At 31.6% G+C, this 6,458-nt stretch overlaps 1 long non-coding RNA gene across 1 annotated transcript; it reads right to left on the reverse strand.

Moving 5' to 3' along the window:
- Nucleotides 1-1,681: 1,681 nt before the first annotated feature.
- On the reverse strand, nucleotides 1,682-5,020 carry LOC133780670 (uncharacterized). Its single transcript, XR_009869499.1, has 4 exons — nucleotides 4,697-5,020; nucleotides 4,536-4,606; nucleotides 2,917-2,982; nucleotides 1,682-1,923 (listed from the first exon to the last, which is right to left on the reverse strand). It is a non-coding gene; the product is annotated as an uncharacterized LOC133780670 (long non-coding RNA).
- Nucleotides 5,021-6,458: the final 1,438 nt, after the last annotated feature.

The raw sequence follows: 6,458 nt of genomic DNA on the forward strand, positions 1-6,458 counted from the left end.
ATATAACCAGCACACTGAGTTTGCATTAAATTTAAAAAATCTTAAATTTTACCAAACCACCTTTTCTGTCTTGTTTATGGGGAATTAAAATTTACTTATTATAGGTTAAAAAAAATGAAACCATGTAATAATATCATTAGAAGGTGAACAAATGAATAAAACTCAACGATATAAAATTAATTTTCATTTAGGCAACCCCTATGGAATAATGTTTGAAATTATGCCTTTGTAGAGAGATCCTACACTTTACCCAAATATATGCCCATAATTTACATGTGACTCATTGAAAACCAAAAAAATTTCGACACATCAAAGTACTATCACCGAAAATTTATCATAGAGTTCCATGTAAATTATAGATATTAAAACATTCATTATACTAAATTTGGAACATATCAAGTAATCATAATTCTAATTCTTAGTGGAGAAGTCATTAGTTACAACTAACACAAACATTATGAAGACAGAACTGAAGCCCAAGATTAAGAATACTAGAAATATCTTATTAGTCTTTACTGTGTTGTTGTTTATGTTAAGTTTGTCAGTTTCCAACCTTTCAATTTTCTCAAGCATAGCAGGTATAATTTCTTTTGACCTTGGGCACATCGGTGGATCTTTCCATCTAAGAAACCCACAACATGGATATGGTGAAGTGTTGAGCTATGAATCAGTAGAACAACTCATTATAATACGTACAAGCAGAAATGTGATCATTCTTATATGAGAAATCAAGAAAAGAAGTTGACCTTATTACATACATAGTTCGTGCATCCAAAGGATCTTCTTCAAGGATTTACTAGACTCCAGCAAACTTTCAAAGCTGCTGGTTTCCCGCATTTGCACATTGGATTATCGAACTCATCAATGGCCGTGTTGGAGTCAACAACCACAGTGTCAGTGTAATTTTGATCAGCACTATTACCAGTTCCAATATGACTACCGTTTGCCTTGGCGGCTTGTTGAACTCTCTTCATTTTCATGTTCATTGATTGAATCCTTTTCACTTGAGTTTTTTGTACATAAAAAAATTTGGTGGAGAGTTTTTCACACTTATTTGTGGAGAGTTAAGCAAAACTAGTTAAAAGAGTCTAATACACAACTATGCAGGCCATGCTTGTGACGTGGGTGGTAAGTTTGTTTTAAGAAACACGTGTAAAAGAGAAGTGCTATTATCAGGGTTTTTTTTTTGCTAATATTTTTTTCCAATGATATATACTATTAGTTACAAAGTGAGTTAGTTATTTTTTTTAAAAAGCACTTGGCCATAATTGATATAAATATGTGCATGCACATATGAATGAGATTCAAAAAATTAAATACAAACATAATAATTCAAGCAAAAAATTTTCGTGTTCATACTTCTACAATTATTTCAATTATAGCTAATTCTTTTTAAAAAAAAAAGATGACTGGGTATATATAAACAAAGTAAATGACACTATTTTTTAAAATTAAGTATTATAATACTTACTTATATATTAGTTGAGTAACAAACAAAACCACTTGTCAAGTTGTAAGCATGTGTCTGTAAAATTATTTGAAAAAAATTTAGTAGCACTTTTATGTGTAAAAACTATTGTGGCCATGCGTGTGAGGTGACTCCACCTGTAAAATGGATTGATGTGACATTTGACAAGACAAGTGTAACGACCCGGATTTTCAAGACTCAATAATGCGGAAATATAAATGTTTTCATTTAACCAAATGTCTCAAAAACCCATAGAAAAAAAAACTTTTTAAAAAGTCGTATGACCATACTTAACATTTAGTTACAAACATGTTTTATAAAGATTAGAGTGAGCCTAGTTTAGGAAAATTACACAACATTTCCAAAAATAAAAAGGCTTCCCAAAAGGTCGGTCCACATGTACATTTGCAAGGAAGACTCCAGCGCTCACTGCTCTGCCTTGCCCATGCTCTTATCTACAACATGAAACAAATAGGTAAGCGAAAACGCTTAGTAAGATCAACTTTCAAACAAAGCATGTAGAGAATTAGGGTTCCGGACCCATCCGGACCCTACACAATCAATTTCAAGAACGCTAAAGCGTCCTGGCAAACTTATGGTCATGCCTGATAACCAAGGATAAATTAATTCATAACTAGATAAAAAAATTCTGCACTCAGAAAAATCCCAGAACAAGCAGATATATTATATCACAACTATATCTTATCAACAATTATATCCCTGCACTCAGAAAATCCCAGAGCAAGCAGATATATTATATCACAACATAATTCGAGACCAACGCTCGACAATTTCCAACAATTCATGCGTAACACGCCCTCCAACATAATTGCTAATCTGTAAAAGAGAACCGAGTCCCCACACCAAGATCTAGCCAATAAATATTCTCATCAAGGGTAACTATCATGTTACCTAGGGCATCGCTACTTATTCAAGAGTGTAATCCAATTTACACGGTTTTACGGAGACTTCTATGTTAATCAGTGGTGCTGGTGAGCAGTTGCCCCTAGGGTGTTCAACCTCACTCAATCTTGGCAACCCCTAGTATCTCTAGGCACTCTCACTGAATGGCCAATATTCATGGCTGCTATCCGGGAATAACTTATCAGAGCACTTGCTCAGATTCTAACCGTCCAATGATTAAGTAAGCATGAGGGCCCCTAGGTCCCATTTATCTTGGCGCCCCTAGGTTTAACCAGCTTATCCTCATCTCATGGCCACTCGTCGCGGTAATGAACTGGACATAAATAAAATCAAGCAGTGTGACGAGGATCAACCGTCTAGGATATGACGGACTTCTACCGTTCATATTTTCTAAATCAGCACTCACTAGACTAACGTCTCTAAGCAACTTTCTATGACAGCCTATATATATGCATGTATCCCTATACTAACATACAAGACAATAATCATTTCATGTTGCAGCCATACAATATAAGTTGACTTACTTGGAGTCCTTAGCGCTCAGCAGGTTTTCACCCTCCAACGTTCAGTCCAGTTACGCTTAGCCAATACTGTAGTTATCCATACAGTATACTCGGATTAATTATGGCACTCATAATTCATTATTATTATTTTGGGCAGTTTGGTCATTTTAATAAAAGTCATTTGTAAGGATTTATAATCCTTATTTGGTTTTAAACCTATTAAGGAAAGTCATACAAAATATTCGAGACTAAACCCTAAGTCTCGGGGAGACCTATCCTAAGGTCTCGATACCTAGGCTCGGGTATCACAATGGTATTTCCCCCACAACCTGCTAAAAATCTTATTCTTTCAAGGTATCGCTATTAACCCGCACTTTCGACTAGTCGGTTAAAATATGTAAGATTTTAGCCGGCATTATATCCAGAAAATACAAATAAATTCCTTAATTATTTTTAAAGAAAAATAAACTCTTTAAATTTTCCTTTTATTTTTCTTAAGGTTTTAATATCTAAAAACTGTTTTAAGAAAATTGCCTAATTTTTCTTAATTAGGAAAACCGTTATAAATTTCTCATCTTGTCTAATTAACTTTCCAAAATCAATTAATCAATTTTACTTACTAGAAAAATAATTCATTTAATTATTTTCTCAAAATATAAGGTTTTAAACCATCTTTTAATTTATTAACTATTAATAAATTAAATCTCTTATTTTTAAAAAGAATAAAAACTCTTTAATAAAAATAATTCATTTAAACTCAAAGGGGTAATTTTAGTGAAAATATGATTTCAAGACTTACCATTTTATATCTTGAAATAAACAAAATTTTACTTTTTACCTTATGTTCCAAAATCTCATTTTTTTACACTAAGTGTGAAAAACCTATTTTTCACATTTTTAACTACATACTTCGTTAGTTCATAACTTGAAATATACTTACCCAATTGTTACCAAAATTTCCCAATTCCATTTTTGTTATGCCATTTAGGTCTTTGTAAAATCTTAGGTCAAAATGAGCATTTTTGATTGGTGAAATCATTTTCCAACAATGAGGTAAAAATGACCTCATTTTCAAGTCCTTATTTTTTCCAAACTTTGACAGTTAATAACTTTCAAACCGTTTAATATTTTCTTACCAAATTTTACAGTGGACTAATAGGTTATGCCAGAAATATGTCCACAAAATTTTAGAAAAAACTGGGTTCATTTTCCCTATACAGTGGCTGTCCAAACTTGGTTCCGAAAATAAGAATACGAAAAAAAACAGTTTTTTACCTAAACTTTGAAATAGCATAACTTACTCATTTCTAAACATTTTTTTGTGTTTCAAAAGCTCAATTTTATGTACTCAATCTCAACAACATCACAGTACAATTTAATTTTACAAAAACAATATACAGTGGCTGCTTGACCCCTTGGAAGTCACAGCTCAAAACATGTTTTGTTTTAGGGTATCCTACAAAACCCTTGGGGGTTTTGGTTCCCATTTTCAAAAATCAATACACATGCATCATAAAAATTATTAAACAACTACCATAACCTTATTACATCATCAACAAGAAACTTTAAGCATTAGATATACAAAATAATGCTTAAAACTAAAAACCCTACAGCAAAATAATCAAAAGTAAACTTTTTACCTCTTTGGTGTTCTTGCTTAAGGTTTGGACCTTCCTATTAGCTTTGGCTCCTCCAAAACCTTTCAAAAACCCTAACCAATTTCCCCCAACAACATAGTTAATTAGCTATTTGAAACTCTATGCTTAAAACTTTACAAAAGCCTAGATTAGTGAAGCTTTACCTTAGGGAAAATACTTCCTAGACCAAGACTTAGCCTCCAAGTTTTCCTTGGTGTTCTTGAGGTTGAATATTGAGAGAGAACTTGAGAGGGTCTTCAAAAATCAGATGAGAGTGATTGAGAGAGTGTGGGGGATCGGTTTGGGGGTTAGAATAGCTCACAATACTCTTCAAAATATCACAAAACACTTGAGTGCTTTTCTACCCACTTGCCCACTTGACTTCTTAATTAAATGGGATTTGAATTTTATAAAAATTGGGTTCACACAACTCTAAAAGACCACATGGCCGGCCACCCTTTTCATTTTATCTATGTTTTATATAATTTTTTTTTTATAAAGATTAATAAAGGTTTCATAAGAAGAAAAGTCCAAATTGGCTTTTGACACCTTTTTTTTCACTCTTATTAAGTTTTAATCACCAAACTTAACCTTAATTAATTAAATTCAATGTCTCTCACATTTAATTTAATTAATCACATAATAAAATTTTACCTAAGGTCCATTCATGGAATAAAATTCCCTATTTCGGCAAAATTAGGCATTTACCACAAAATGCCTTAAAATTTCCATTTTCTTTTAGGTTTATTATTTTTGACCAAACTTTAACTTTTATGAATGTATTTTATGCCCAAAATATAATTGCCATGATTTTTCGTTTTATTTTCCGAGATTTTTACCCGATCAGGGTTTTTGTGTCGGTCCAGGACCGAAAGTCTTATCTTGACTTTTAAAGTCACAAAATTCATATTTTGGCTAGCAATAACTCATGGAATACTTACAAACAAAATATAATATTATTTAAAGTAATATTCTTAACCCGGGGGAAAAAATCCCGACCCGAGTCGTTTAAAGGTACCCAAAAACGTAGGACGTTACAACAAGTCACAAGTGAAGTTTAATGCACAACTTCAATAGTGCAAAGTCATTTGACAAGAGCATCTACAATGCTAGCACTCTCCCATGTTGCCAAAAAAATTAAAATATTAATACTTTTATATTCTGTTTCATCCACATAATCAAAAATATTTTTATTAAAATAAAAAACAAGTTGGGCAACGTTGCCAACTTTTGGCACTCTCTCTTGGCAATAATCTGATTTTGGGACCCATTTTTTTGACTTGAGACCCACAAATGACTATGGCAACCCTTCTAGCTTCAACATTGGAGTTATTATAAAAATATTTATTCATATAAAACTTATGATATTTATTCATATTTAATATACAAGTTATAATATAATTATATTTTAATTAAGATTACTTCCAAAAAATAAATAGTAGCTAATAGAATATTTAAAACCTAAACTGACAAAATTAAAAAGAAAATCAATTTAAAAAGGTAATAGGAAAATAGTGTTAGAAAAACATATTAAAATATGACAATTTTACCCTTTTTATGTAACACCACATATGAAAATATGATGTTATGGGTTGGATATCTGTACAAAGTGGTTGATTTAGTGAATAGTTATCATACAGCATGGGGACCGTGCACTTTACATTCTTCTACACTGCAAGCTTAAGTACTATTCATTTCATTCATCTTATAGTAATTTCACATGTTCATCGACTTTTAGTGAGTTGTCTTGTCACTTATATACAAACAAAATATAATAATTGGACTAAATCTAAAAATTATAATTGTGTAGCATTTCCTTTTGCATGTGGGGACAAGTAAAAATAGTTTTACTCTTGTTTTTTTTTTTTATAAGAATTTAGCATAACGTGTGTGTAAGTGTGAGATTGGTATATTGAATATTTATTA

The sequence above is a fragment of the Humulus lupulus genome, chromosome 5 (genome assembly GCF_963169125.1).
Source record: "Humulus lupulus chromosome 5, drHumLupu1.1, whole genome shotgun sequence".
NCBI lineage: Eukaryota > Viridiplantae > Streptophyta > Magnoliopsida > Rosales > Cannabaceae > Humulus > Humulus lupulus.